Consider the following 15,694-nt stretch of genomic DNA (forward strand, 5'->3'; position numbering starts at 1 on the left):
AATGTTTTTCTACAGATCTGATGCAGTTGCATGTAGGCTGTATATTGTGTAAATACAACAACGCTAGATTTCAAGGCTCAAGATGAGCTAGTCAATGTATAGCATCATGGGCAAAGGAACCCTCAGCATCGCTCTAGACCATTGGGCCCTTCCGTCTAATGCACAAAATCAAATTATAATTAACCACATTTAAGTTGGAGCAGCAAGTCCCTCCTTATAGGTTTCCTGTGATCTCTGCCTCTTTTTTCTGCTTCATGCCCATGGAGTAATTAATATGGTAAGACATCATGTTCGGTGAATTCCTTTGAGATGGGTTTGCGAAAGCTGTTAAAGCCGAGAGGCTGAATTAGTATTCATGCAGATTTTCTCGCTACTAGTCCCCTCTCCCATTGGGACTGAGGGCTAGATTGGGTAGACAGACAGCGTTCATCCTTCATTATGTGAGAGGAATGCCGCCCGGCTGCACGAGTGGAGCGGGAAAAGGGCCGTTCCTTGGGCAGCAAATCAATTTCTGTGATCTGCTAAATGGAACAACAACAGTGTGATACTTTAACCCCACACATGAGGGCACGGAAATAAATAAATAAAGGTGCACGCTGAGTTAGGATGATTACTGGCCATTACCTATAGTCTGGGTTTCTCCATCAGTTACCAACCATTTAGGGTGAAATTTTGCATATGCCATGATTGTGCAGTGGCATTAATGTACTGGTCATATCTCAATTAGTGTGAACTCCAAATCCAGCTATTATTCAAAACTACTGTAAAACAGCCATGCAGGTTTTGTTTAGCTGATAATTGGTAGCTGAATATCCACCTTTTTCCTGGACAACCGATGGGTTCTGCTATAATGGATTCTAACTTCTGTTGTTTCCACCATTTCAGTAGGAACCCATGTTAATACTGGGCAAAAAGTACAACTGAAATTTTCAAAGAAAAATCCTAAAACCTCACTTAGTATGCTGAAGTGTTGTGAAACACATGAAATGCATTTTCATAGGCTTTATAGACAGATAAGTTGAGAGTCACTCTTGAAGGACCAGCATCACATCCTCTTGTACCATTATTTCAAGAATTTTTCTTCTGGAACCTGGCAGTAAGTTTTGTGAGTCCATTTTTAGTCCATCTCAGCAAGACAGACATTTTAGGATTGAAGATAAAAATGAACTTCCATGAAATTTTTGAGTCACTTTCAAATTATCTGTCTAGCCTATTAAAAATCAGTCTATGTATTCAAAACACTTCCGCATGTTATTCTATTTAAGTGAGGGTCATCTTTTAGGATTTTTTACCCAAGCAAAGTTTATAAGAACCTGACACCTTGTACTTTTGGAGACTCCAGGTAGGTTGCAAATCTGAAAAATGGTGGCGCAGGAGACTAAATGGTTCCTTCTAGTATTGCACTGTTTTAATGGGCATTTATTAATTTTTTACTTTTCAGTCTGAGTTAAATCTCTGTTTTGGCTCATTTCATCTGTAAAAGAAAACATGCCTAATAATTATGCACACTTGAATATAAGGTGTTTTTCATTTCCAGCCTTCATGGACAATTATATGTCACTTATAAATGATTAAATACAAACTTAATAGTAGTTATTAAGATTGATGTGGTTTGAAATTAGTAAAATGTGCTTGGGGGGAAAAAAAGACCAAAATATCAACATGCCTAATAATTATGCACACACTGTACATTCTCAAAAATAAAAGTTCTTCACATCTTTGGTTCTGTGAAAAATTCCACAAAAGGTTAATAGTGGAAAAATGTTCATTACATTTTTAAAATATTCTTCACACTTAGAAAAAGAATTGAAAGGGGAATCAGAATTTGTTATTTTATGGCATCACTGCAAAAAACATCTTTTTTAAGATGTGGTTTTTTTTAGCATTTTATGCCTTCAGTTGGATAGGATAGAAGCTAGACTGGAAGTGAAGTGGGATAGAGAGAGAGAGAGAGAGAGAGAGAGAGAGAGAAGGGGCAACGGGATTGGCATTGGGATCGGAAATGGTCCGCAAGCCTTGACTTGAACTAGGGACGCCCAAAGCACAACAACGCTACACATTGCTGCCCAAAAGGGTGTCAGCACCAACAAATTAGGCTTGATTTAACCCCGGTCATTTTTGACTGAAAAATTGTGTTTTAAAATTTCAAAAATCGTAGATTTATTGGAATGAGATGACACTTGGTGACTTTTGTTGCATTAGCTATGTGAGCAGACAAAAAAATCAGTCACATGATTCAGATATATTAAAGGGTCAAAAAAAAAAAAAAAAGTCACACTTGTCTCCGCAGTCAACATAGGAAATAAATAGGAAATACAAAAAAAAAATTGCAATAATTCAGAGAATCTTTCGGTAAGTAAGTAATTAAATACAAAAAAAAAAATAATAATAATAATTCTGGTGGAAAAAATGTTCATTAAAATTGTATAAATATTGCATAGTATCATTAAAACTCCCCAAAATTCTAAATAATAATCACAAAATATTATTGAACAAAAATGTAGTTCATTGATTTCCCTGAAGAAGAAAAAAAGTTACTTTTTAAGGCTTCGGTCACTTTTGACCGCGAAGGAGCCGAGTGTAACTCCTAAACGAAAAGGCCCAGTTAAACAGTTTTCTGGTGTGAGGCAGGTAAGACTTCCACATTCAGAAAAATTATTTTTTTTATTCCCAATTTGGAAAGTGACTCACCTGTTGCTTATCGCAAGAATGTTTAAAGCATTGTTTGGTACTGCTGTTCTTGATATCTGATAAAGGGCCAAAATGCCATTTTAACCAATAAAGTTTGATCTGTTCAAGAGTGTGTGCTGCACCTTATGTGACATAATTGTTGAGATTGCACATTTATCACTCCACCACACTTCCTTTTTTCAGCTTAAACGTGTCATTTGCTGCACATGCATTCCATCGAATGGTTTCAAAGACATTTGTGAATGTTGCCAGTAGCATTTTGAGGGCCTTATGCTTCTTTGCTCTGAATATATTGTGCGCCCTCTGCTACCTGCTCTCGTCCAAGGGTGACCCTGCCCTCTTGTTAAGTAGCCCAGATTGTGAGCTTTGACTTCCCATTGGATAATTAACCCAAAGCTGAGTCTTATTACAGCTGTCTTGCAATCTGGCACGAGGTAATTCACTGCTCCCTGAATGCAGGGCCAAAGCGCTGGCACCTTATGCTCCGTGATTGAAGACAATCTCCTGAGATGAACAGAATTAATCATCGCAGATAAAGGAGAACTAGTTTTTCTTGTGTCTCTTTGGCTTCCGCAACTATTGACTTTCCACTCCGCAGCTCTGCGCGCAAACGGCCTCGAGGGCTCAACAGGGGTCACCTCTCGCATTCACCCGTTCCTATGTGCGGATACGCTGTGTTTTTAACCTCTGCACTTCAAGCATTCAGGCGCATTTCATAATCTGCCGCTGCATCTGTAGCGTTTCACTTCATCCTTCTTTGTCTGTCCTACCGCAGGGAATACAAATGTTTATAGACTGAAGGGTGCAGACTCCATCTGGGAAAGCAGAAGTCACATCACGGTAATCTCTGCCTGGATTAAATCTGTTGTTCATGGAGATGTTAACAAAGGTGATAAAACAAGATTAGCCAAGACACACAGAGCGGGGATTGTGGAGTGTGTTCTTATTAGCATGCACTGTGCTCTGGAGGAGAGAGCACGCTCAACTCTCCTCACGGGGGGAACAGGGTTCAGCCATTAGCATGAATAGGAAATGCTAATTTAAAGCCTCAGACACCTGCTCCTCAGCAGCGGTCCTAGCTATGTGTAGTGAGAGATTCTAGCTGCTGGCATAAATGTATACACACGGCCACCGTTGGGGAAGCTTCTTTGAAACCGTTGCTACCCGAGCTACAAGCCAACCATCATCCGAAGAAGTTAATCTACTAGGAAGATACTCTTTTGGAAAGTAGCTACTTATCAACAAAGACTAAAAGTAGCGAGTGAGGGAACAATATTTTTTATATGTGATTTATTGGTATTTTAAGGTGTCCTTGTTACAGTGTTATACAATTAAGAACTGAGTAATATTATTGACCTCATGTACTTACAATATATGGTTATGTTTGGGATTGGGGTTTGGCTTATAGTTACTTGCATGTGAAAGTCGTGACATATTGTCAAGTATGGTGACCTGTATTCGAAATTGGTGCTCTGCATTCAGTTATGCATAATTAATTGTTATAATACAATAAATGTTATTTTTTTATTAAATGTATTTATTTATTTTTTGCTACAAAACATATAAAAAGTATACATTTGTCACAATGTAATAAGTACCAAGTGAAATTAATTAATGGTAACATTTTATTTTAATGTGTCCTTGTTACACATTACCTGTACTAACTATTGATTATGCATTATTACATTCAAATAACATTAAGACAAACCCTAATCCTAACCAGATAGTAAGTACATGGTTAACTATTATTACTTTGTACTTAAATGCATGATTACACTGTAACAAGGACACCTTAAAATGGAGTGTAACCTTAATTAACAACATGCATTATGTTTATTATATATCACCCTGGACCACAAAACCAGTTTTAAATAGCATGGGTATATTTGTAGCAATAGCCAAAAAATACACTGTATGGGTCAAAATAATTATTTTTCTTTTATGTCAAAAATCATTAGGATATTAAATAAAGATCATGGTCCATGAAGATGTTTTGTAAATTTCCTACTGCAAATATATCAAAATCAAATTTTTGATTAGTAACATGCATCGTTAGGAACTTCATTTGGACAAACTTTAAATTTTCTCAATATTTATTTATTTATTTATTTTTTGCACCCTCAGATTCCAGATTTTCAAATAGCTGTATCTCAGACAAATAGTTGTCCTATCCTAACAAACCATACGCCAATATAAAGCTTATTTATTAAAGGAACACTCCACTTTTTAGGAAATAGGCTCATTCTCCAACTCGCCCCGAGTTAATAAGTTGGGTTTTACTGTTTTGAAATCCATTCAGCCGTTCTCCTGTTCTAGCTATATCAGTTTTAGCATAGCTTAGCACAGATCGTTGAATCCTATTAAACCAATAGCATCACGTTCAAAAATGACCAACGAGTTTTGTTATTTGTCCTATTTAAAACTTTAATCTTCTGCAGTTATATCGTGTACTGATACTGGCTGAAAATGCAAAGCTGCGATTTTCTAGGCTGATAAGATTAGGAACTACACTCCCATTTTCGTAATAGTCAAGGAAGTTTGCTGCCGTAACATGGCCGAAGCAGGCGCAGTAACATCATGCAGCACGTGCAAATACATAACCTAGCTGGGAACTAATTTCAGGTGCTGCGTGATATTACTGCGCCTGCTGCATCCATATTACAGCAACAAACTTCCTTGACTATTACGCCAGAATGGGAGTGTAGTTCCTAATCTTATCGGCCTAGAAAATTGCAGCTTTACATTTTCCACCAGTATTAGTACACGATATAACTACAGAAGAGTCAAATACCGAAACTCGTTGGTCATTTTTGAAAGCGATGCTACTGGTCTACCCCCCCCCCCCCCCAAAAAAATAGGAGTGTTCCTTTAAGATAATATATAAATCTCAGTTTCAGAAAAATAGACCCTTATGACTGGTTTTGTGATTCAGGGTCACATATATAGTAGTCAACATTTGAAGTGGATAAAAACCTTTCATCAGAGGTGTCCTAAAACTAAAACAATACCCGTGTTCTTGTTTTAGTACAACTTTGATAAACTTTTTTGATCCACTTCAAATGTTGACTACTGTATAAATGTATTACTACTGTAATAAATGTTTGTCATTTTTAACAGAAAAAGTAAAATTGCTACAATACCTGTTAGTTAATGACAGGTTACTATATGTTACAGTGAATGTTAATATTACTGACTATAATAGATCTACTATTACTAAAGTAGGGTAGAGTGGGGGAAAACACCCCACTTAAGGACTGTGTAATTTTTTTTTTTCTGTGAAACAGAAGTTAAATGAGTTCAAAAAAGTTATCATAGTTTTTGTGACAATGACATAAATTATAAACCAAGCATGAAACATGTCCAGAGTTTTCATGTTATTCTTTTATTTTTTTTTATAAAAAAAAAAACAAAAAAAACATGGATGGGGTAAAATGCCCCCCAGACTGACAAAGCAATTTGCTTTAAACCTTTACAGCTAAATCAGAGCACAGGCAGTTTTATTGTAAAATGAAAAAGAATATAATCAATAATTATAAATTTCAAAATATAATAGCCTATTTGAAATATTTTGTTTGTTTGTTGGGCATTTTACCGCACTGACTATGTTTTAAAAAAAAAAACTTACGTCATTCTGAAAATATAATTATATTTTTTATTAAATAACATATACTACCTATCTACAGACCCTACTGTTCTCATATCATATATAAAGTTATGTTCTACAAAACAAGCTTTAAAACACTTTTTTCTTACTGTTGAAAATAAAACCATTTACTGTGAAATCCATTTTCACTCTTGTCAACGTTGTCTATAGTTACAATAAAAATGCATCTTGACTTTATCTTGCGGTTATTTTGGGAAACTCCATGGAGGCGTTTTCCCCCACTCTACCCTAAGTACGGTACACTGTAAATAAAATAAACAAAGACGTAAATAAAGTGTCACCAAAAAAACAATGAAGATATTTTAATGAATAAACATCTTAATTAGAATTAAATTATTACTGTGGAACAGATACTTTTAGACTAAATACAACCAGTCAACAGCATAGTGATCTGAATAACTTTAAAAAGAGAAATGAGTCAATGAATTGTCTTCTGCTTTTTTAATACTACAAACCATCACTACACCATTTAAATATTTGGTAACACTTTAGTTTAGGGACCGATCCTAACTGTTGACTTGCTTATTACCATGCAGATTACTAGCATATTGTCTGTTTATTAGTACTTAAAAAGCACATATTATTGTCTTATTCTGCATGACCATATTTTAGACCCTTTAAACCCCATACCTAACTTTACAAATACCTTACTAACTATTAATAAGCAGCAAATTAGGAGTTTATGGAGGCAAAAGTCAAAGTTAACAATGAGAATTGGTCCCCAAAATAAGTGTGACCATATCTTTAACTACTTGAGTCACTGTGGCACTAAAAAAGTGTTAGACAACTCTATTAATCCAATAGAATTAGACACTATTAATACAAGCTCAATCTAAATTTGGAGGGTCAGTTTTATGTTGTCATATTGCCCAGTCCTTAAACTTGCTCAATGAAAAAGTAAGGTTTTATTCACATAACAGTGTGACTTTCTGCAAAGCTGTTTCAAAATAATGCATATTTTGGTATTGTGAAAACTATGGAAATTAATTTGACTTTTTTTTATTCTTTTATTTTTTGTTTTATTGCCTCAGATTGCTCAGTTGTAAAACTCAAAAATACATGTCACACTGCACCACTGTTGTTGTCTAATTACTGGAAAAACCTATACTATTTTGAAAACTACTTTTGTGCAACTGAAAAGTTAGTAGCTACTTTTTAGAACTGCTCTAAACTGCATTAAAAAAAATGTAAAGAAAAATTTGCTAAAAAAAATTTTTTTTTAAATTTGCTCAAACTGTTCCTTGTGCTCTAAACTGCATTAAAAAAAAATTTTTTATAGCATGTAGCTTGTTAACTGCAAGAGGAATATGGTAAACAATACATTACGATGACCTTGCCTACACTTTAAAATATTCCTCATTACAATGTTATTGCAGTATAATTGTCACAAGGACGGTCGGAGACGAGCGGATCCATTCGCAGCATTTATTAAGAATAAACAAACACAAAGGGGCAGGCAGAAATCGTAGTCAAACACAGGCAGAATGGTCGGGGCAGGCAGCGAGAATCAAACACAAGAGGGAGTCCAGGAATCAAAAACACAGGAAATCAAACAGACCCACGGCAACTCCTCTGCACCGAAGGTGGGTTGAAGGTGAGCCGAGGGACTGTCAGGAGACAGAGGTGGTGGGACTGGAGCAGTAGGGAGGGTGGGTGGGAAATTAGACAATCCATACATGGCCTCCGTGGCCAGAACAGGGCAGACAGGAATCTCAGGAAGGCTGGGCGGAACCAGCATAGGCTCTGGACGACTGGACGGAACCAGCGGAGGTTCTGGACGGCTGGGCGGAACCAGCGGAGGCTCTGGAAGGCTGGGCGGAACCAGCGGAGGCTCTGGAAGGCTGGGCAGAACCAGCGGAGGCTCTGGAAGGCTGGGCGGAACCAGCAGAGTCTCTGGAAGGCTGGGCGGAACCAGCGGAGGCTCTGGAAGGCTGGGCGGAACCAGCGGAGGCTCTGGAAGGCTGGGCAGAACCAGCGGAGGCTCTGGAAGGCTGGGCGGAACCAGCGGAGTCTCTGGAAGGCTGGGCGGAACCAGCCGAGGCTCTGGAAGGCTGGGCGGAGCCAGCCGAGGCTCTGGGAGGCCGGGCGGCACCAGCGGAGACTCTGGGAGGCCGGGCGGCACCAGCGGAGACTCTGGGAGGCCGGGCGGCACCAGCGGAGACTCTGGCGTGGCAGCCATCTTGCGTAGTGGCTCTGAGCTGGAGTTTACTGTGGGAACATTGTTGTCCTCTTCTTTGATTCCCACAGTAAAAGGAGAGCCACTCATTTGCAGAGCAATGTCAATGTAAATTTGTAAAGACCAGTTAGGTGCAAACATGGGCATGAGTGAAGCCAATGGCTCTAAGAGTCCTCCATGGAAGAAAATCATCAGGCAAGCCTCATCCATAGTAGACTGATTTGCCAATTCAATAAAGTCCATTGCATACTCCTCAACAGACCGCTCACCTTGTTTGAGACGCATGATTTGTACCGTAGAATTCGTGCTGGAACCGGATGACACCATACTAGCTGCTGGATCCTTGTAGTGGCGAAGTCTTCTGTCACAGGGACGGTCGGAGACGAGCGGATCCATTTGCAGCATTTTATTAGTACAGACAAACACACAGGGGCAGGCAGAAATCGAAGTCAAACACAGGCAGAATGGTCAGGGCGGGCAGCGAGAATCAAACACAAGAGGGAGTCCAGGAATCAAAAACACGGGAAATCAAACACGGGAAAGAAACGCTCAGAATGTAGCCGGGGCAATACAAGACTTCGCCAAGAAGCTGAGTGTGAGAGTGGCTTAAATGCAGTCCTAGAAATGAGGTGCAGGTGTGAGCGGTAATCAGTGCAGTGAGAAACAAGGAGCAGGTGAATGCAGTGATTAGTGCAGTGGCTTGTGGGGAATGAAGTCCATGAAGTGTAGTGCAAGAGTTTATGATGACAGGACGACTCAATTCGTGACAATAATTCATTATAAATACTTTAATCCAGTTATAAGGTTTGAATATGCAAGTTAAATTCTTGAATAGCCATTAAATGAATGTTCAGAATTCCCCTAAAGAGGAGTACATAAACCTAGAAGGGCTTCCACTTGCAAAGCATCTAGTGCTTATACTATAAGACTCTGTGAGGTTGCATTTTCTTCTAAATCCAACTGGAATATTGATGTGCCTCAAACTTTGAAACCACCAGCCATATATGGCATCCCTTTAAAGCAGAATAAACTGACTTAAGATATGTGAAGAGAAGGGAACGGTTGAGGAAGCATAGAGTTGTGCACCCTACTTGAAATGGAAAACAAGTGCTCTCAATTTCATTGCTTTCCTTGTACTTAGAGGCCACCAATGCTGCATTTATGTTATTGTGTATATGTCACATACTTTGAATGAGATGCAAGCACTATCAGTTTCCTCATAAAGGATCCACGTCATCTTACTCGAGTCAAAGAAATCTCAACACTTGACTGATGCAGTGGGGGTACTGTTTAGAGGAAGGACGCTGTTGCTGATCATGCAATCAGCAATGATGCATTTCAGTTTATGACAGCAACCCTTGAGTATGTCATCTCAGAAATGCATTCCATGTAAAACAGCTTGTGAATGACAGCACCTCGCTGGCCTAGGTGCAAAAATGCTCACACAAAATATGAATCCTTATTTAACTTAGCACATTATCCACTGAATGTGGCTGATCAGGTTCAGTTTTTATTGAAATTAGAGGAACCTGAAACCAGCAAAAAATGCTCAAATTCGTCAAAAATATCTTTCACCTTGTATTCAACTCAACATGGAGCAGAAGCAAGGCCACGCATTTTTCGATTCACAGCGTATGATTGAAATAGGTCGGCTGCCCTAAAGTGCAGCGTTTTGAAGCATTTCTTTTACGGGCGCCACTGGATGGCTGCTTGTATGGCGTGTTGCACTTGCCAGCGATAAAATTGGGAATGGCTAGTCCTCGAACGAGAGTATCTTTCTGTTCATACACACGTCTCTGTCTTTTATTAATGATGGACTCATACAAGAGCAGTGAAAACATGCTATTCAGCCGATGATAAAAGACCGTCAAGCGATGCAGAAGCAAAAAGAAGGTCAAGTCGCATTCATGTTGTAGCGCTGACTGTCTACTGTTCAGGTCTCTACATAATGTAGGATTAAAGCCTTTCAGCTGCTAGCATTCTCTATAAACTCATTTCAGAATTTAATGTGACCCCTAATCTTTAAAACTCATTTGTTTCCAGTTTGCCAGACTGTTTTTCGTCCACGTTTCTTGTTGAGCTTGACCCTGAAAGAAAAGGTTATTCGTGGAGCGGAAGTGGAGGGAGAAATCTCCCTTTAATCAATTCTGGTATCTTGTTTTTATGTAGGACCTCCGTTGGAATGCAGCACCGTTGTGCACAATAATATTTTGTTCATGGTGTTTAAATAACTTTCTGTCTCATGGTCTTTGAAAACTTCTTCTAACTTAAAATGGAAATTTGAGCAGCAGTGTTAGTCAAGGTGCAGCATGTGTTTTATTTTTTCCTCAATCTGCTAGAGTTATCAATTTCGTGAAATGTCCAAACCCCACGGGTGGACCGGTATATCCTAATTTTATGAGGAGAAACCGGGCGAGATTCCATTCGCTGCCTAAATGGCCATTATCTGAATATAACACTTGTCCAGCAGGCAAATGGGCCTCGGTAGGGGTTTAAGCGCTGTAATGTCGGTGAAGACTCTGGAAGGGCAATGCGGTCAATCAAAGGCCACCTAACATCTCTCAGCCCCGGTGTTGGGTGTTCCTCTCCGTAATTCTCTGATTTGACTTTGATGTGCCAATTTGCTGCTGATGAATAATTGTCTGGTTTGCTGATAACTTGTGGGAGTCAAGAGCATTCTGGTGGCACTTAATGCAAATGGGATATTTGGGTTCGGCAAATCAGGACCGTGTCCCCTGCATGTCTGCCATGTGATTCGGTGGATAAACTTACCAATTAGCGGTGTTTGAAGAAGCTATTTTTGATTAGAGCAATCAGTAAACAGCACAGCCTCTCTGTGATTGTCCTTGTGATTAGATGAGTTGTCACTTGAGAAGTTGTTGGAGATTTTAATGTATGGCCTTATAGTCCTGGAAAGTACAGTAATTACCTGATCTGTTTTCTGCAGCACAGCACTCAGAATAAAATGTGGTCGCTTGGAAAATTCTGACCAGCTCATTTCGCTTATTTCCGAGGAGCGCAGTAATTGGAGCACAGTTAAAGTAGGCCATTTTGGAGATATAAAATTCTGCATTTTCCTTGGAAGTAACTTTGACATATTAGCAACTCAGGCTCATTGGGAATATGACTCCTGTTCTGCGAAACCTGAAATAAGTTTCTCCAGGTACAATTCACTGCACTTTGCAGGTGAATGTCCACAAGAGGTGCCATAAGCAATATACATTTTTTAATTCATTTCAGGTGTGGGTTTATTAAACAGCACAGTGTTATGAAAAAAGTAAATTTTTACAGCAAATTTAAAGTGAAATGTCCAGTGACTGACACATGTTCCAATTTCTTTGAAACAGTATAAATGTGAATGTGGCAACATTTTGTTGGTTAATGCATGTCTCACGACAGTTCAGAAATGAAATGTCTGGTAAAAGATTACTGCAGCGCTGCATTTGAATTGAATGTACCCCCTACGCAAAACCTTACTCATTGTGTGAAAAAAACAAAAACAAATTTCAGATAAAATGTCATTTGTGACCCTGGACCATAAAAGCAGTCATAAAGGTCAATTTTTTAAAATCGAGATTTATACATTGTCATTGCTGAGATACAGCTATTTAAAAATCTGGAATCTGAGTTTGCAAAACAATCAAAATATTGAGAAAATCACCTTTAAAGTTGTTCAAATAAAGTTCTTAGCAATGCATTTTACTGCTCAAAAATTAAGTTTTGATATATTTACATTAGGACATTTACAAAATATCTTCATGGAACATGAAACATGTTTACTTGTTTAGAAAATGTAAAATCGATCATTTTGACCCATACAATGTGTATTTTTGCTATTGCTACAAATATACCCATGTTACTTAAGACTGGTTTTGTGGTCCAGGGTCACATTTGGTGACATAAATATGCCATATTATCTTTTATTCACAAGTCTATTATCATGACTCAAACTGAAGTGGTCTGCAATGAACAAGTGATCTACTGAGCAAGTTTACTACATTCGAAAATTAATGCATGCGGTCCAGATTACGTGATATTGAAGTCAAAGTATATTAGCTGACAAATCCTTGTGTTTTGAGGTCAAAACATAGTACTGTGCAAGGAACGACACAAATAAGTCTTTGTTTATTGATCATTTGTGTGAAAAGGAACATACAATGTGTTTTTGGCTATTGCTACAAATATACCAGTGTTACTTAAGACTGGTTTTGTGGTCCAGGATCACATTTGGTGACGTAACCATGCCATATTATCTTTTATCTACAAGTCTATTATCATGACTCAAACTAAAGTCTGCAATGAGCAAGTGAGCTACTGAGCAAGTTTACTACATTTGAAAATGAATGCATGCGGTCCAGATTACGTGATATTGAAGTCAAAGTATATTAGCTGACAAATCCTTGTATTTTAAGGAAAAACATAGTACTCTGCAAGGAACCACACACATTTTATGTATTGATCATTTGTGTGAAAAGGAACAAAAGTTGCTGGTGTTTTACTTCCACAAGTGTTCGTTTCAGCTGTAAACTGTAGTGCAGTGTATACATTTTTGCAGCTTTGAGTCTGGTTTGGTTAGGAAATATGATGCTTTAAAATTGATTCGTGCAATATTAGCAAATTAGCCCAGTATGGTAATTTTCTCAAATTGCTTCTGGGGAACATGTCAGTGTAAAACCGAAATCCTGATGAAGCCCAAAGCAGCAATAGTCTAAAAGCAGATAAATACATTTTCATTGATGGTATGGTTTGTTAGGATAGGACAATATTTGGCTGAGATACAGCTATTTAAATATCTGGAATCTGAGGGTGCAAAAAATTGAAATATTGAGAAAATCGCCTTTAAAGTTGTTCAAATAAAGTTCTTAGCAATGCATTTTACTAATCAAAAATTACGTTTTGATATATTTGCGGTAGGAAATTTAAAAAAAAAATTAAAATTGATCATTTTGACCCATACAATGTGTTTTTGGCTATTGCTACACATATACCAGTGTTACTTAAGACTGGTTTTGTGGGGGTAACCATGCCATATTATCTTTTATCTACAAGTCTTTTATCATGACTCATACTGAAGCGGTCTGCAATGAACAAGTGAGCTACTGAGCAAGTTTACTACATTTGACATGTTAATTCATGTGGGTCCAGATTATAGTATAGTATAACATAGGACTGTGCAAGGAACCTCACCAATAAGTCTTTATTTATTGATAATTTGTGAGAAAAGGAACATAAGTTGCTGGTGTTTTACTTCCACAAGTGTTCATTTCAGCTAGAGCAACTGCAGTGCAATGCATACATAGGTAAATTTTTGCAGCTTTAAGTCTGGTTTGGTTAGGAAAGATGATGCTTTAAAATTGATTGTTACAAAATTAGCAAATTAGCCAATGAAAGCCCAGCATTATAATTTTCTCAAATTGCTTTGAGGGAAAATGTCAGTGGAAAATCAAAATCCTGATGATGCCCAAAGCAGCAATTGATTAGGAAAAAAAAGTCTCATTCTCAATATAGAATCTAATTATTAGGATGTACACATCTTAGCAGGCACTTGTGGCTTAATCAATACTACTAGAGCGCGTCTATCTCTCCTGAAAGTAGAGGAGAAAGATCAGGAGCACACATTCAGGATTAGGCCTGATTAGGACAGGTTTAATGTGCTGTGTAATGATTAGGGGACCGACCGGGCTCGGCTAATTAACCATTAAGTGTGGCTAGACCGAGGATTTGTGGGAAACCTGTGTTGCATGTCATCTTTGTTTCTCCTATCATCACTGACCCCCCAGCAAAAGTGAATGCAGCTAAAACTTTCTCTTTGAGTGCGTCGATCCCCCCCTTTGGAGCGGGGTGAATGCGTCCGAGCCTAACCTCTGTGACCAGCTGCTTAAATCAGGGCAAGCAAACACTCCAGCGTCTGCTGTGGCCAAGAGGATAGCCAGCTGTAGCGCACCTTTGTCTCATGCACTTCCTGGCCTAATTGGCTTTATTTGCATAATGTACATGGGTCGTGTGCATCATATTATTATGCAGGTTATAGATAAACGCAGCAGGGAACGGACCTAAAAAGCGATGCAAGACGCACAGATACATTTACATACGATCAGTTGGACTCTGTCTGATAATAACAGGTAGTTCGGAAAAAGGAGCCAGAGAGAGTTACAAAGTGTGCCACTGTGAGGACGCTGCAGGAGCCTGGAAACGAAATCTTAATTTCTTTCAGTCTACAGGACAATCCGGCGTTCTGCTGATTAGCCAGCTCTCAGTGTTTGACATCCCGGGTGACTTAGGAGGAGGAGCAGGGGACAGAACGTGGGATTTGGGGTGTAATCCTGTTTGTCATCCGGGGCACATGGACTGCCAGCTATTGATTCCAAGCAACAGTCTAGAAATTTATTAAGGGGAACAACAGGCATCTAATTGTAATGCCCTCTTTGGAGTGGTGCGTCTATTGATGAATGGTGAAGAGTAGACAGGTTGTCGCAAGATGATAATTGGAAAGAGAGTGGGTGGTCCTGCGCTGCTCTTTGGCCTTGTGTACGCAACATATTAGGCCTGACTTGCTGTGTTTGTACGAGGGGATTTCGCACAATAACAAATGTGCCAACATTCTTAGGTTCGTCTCCACTTAATGAAGCAAGCAGTGGTCTTTTAATTTGTTAGACTTAATTAAACTTGATTAAGCTTATTAGTGGACACAAGCCATGCGCAAACAGATAAACAGTGTCTTTAAATGAATTAGCCATGCTCCCAGAGTGATGGACTGCCCTTCATTGTGTACATGGAAAAAATTTGATATTTTCCCCATTAAACTCTAAAAAGTGCAAAAATAGTACCTTTTGGGGTACAAAAGCTTCAGGGTAGTACCTAAAGGGTATATATTGCTGGTCTAAAGTAATAATATACACCTTTCAGGAGTAAATAAGTGGCAAAGTTATGTTTTTCGTATAGATTTTTTGTCTTGTTTCCTGCAAAATATCTAAAAATACTTGAATCAAAAAGGATTTTCTAAACGAGTAAAAATTATTGTCTTGTTTTCAGAAAAACAAGTCAAAATTAAGTGCATTTTGCTTGAAACAAGCAAAATAATCTGCCAATGGGGTAAGAAAAATAATCTTGCTTTTTGTTTGGAGATTTTTTTCTTACCCCATTGGCAGATTATTTTGCTTGTT

Source organism: Garra rufa, chromosome 21 (genome assembly GCF_049309525.1).
Source record: "Garra rufa chromosome 21, GarRuf1.0, whole genome shotgun sequence".
In the NCBI taxonomy this organism is placed as follows: domain Eukaryota; kingdom Metazoa; phylum Chordata; class Actinopteri; order Cypriniformes; family Cyprinidae; genus Garra; species Garra rufa.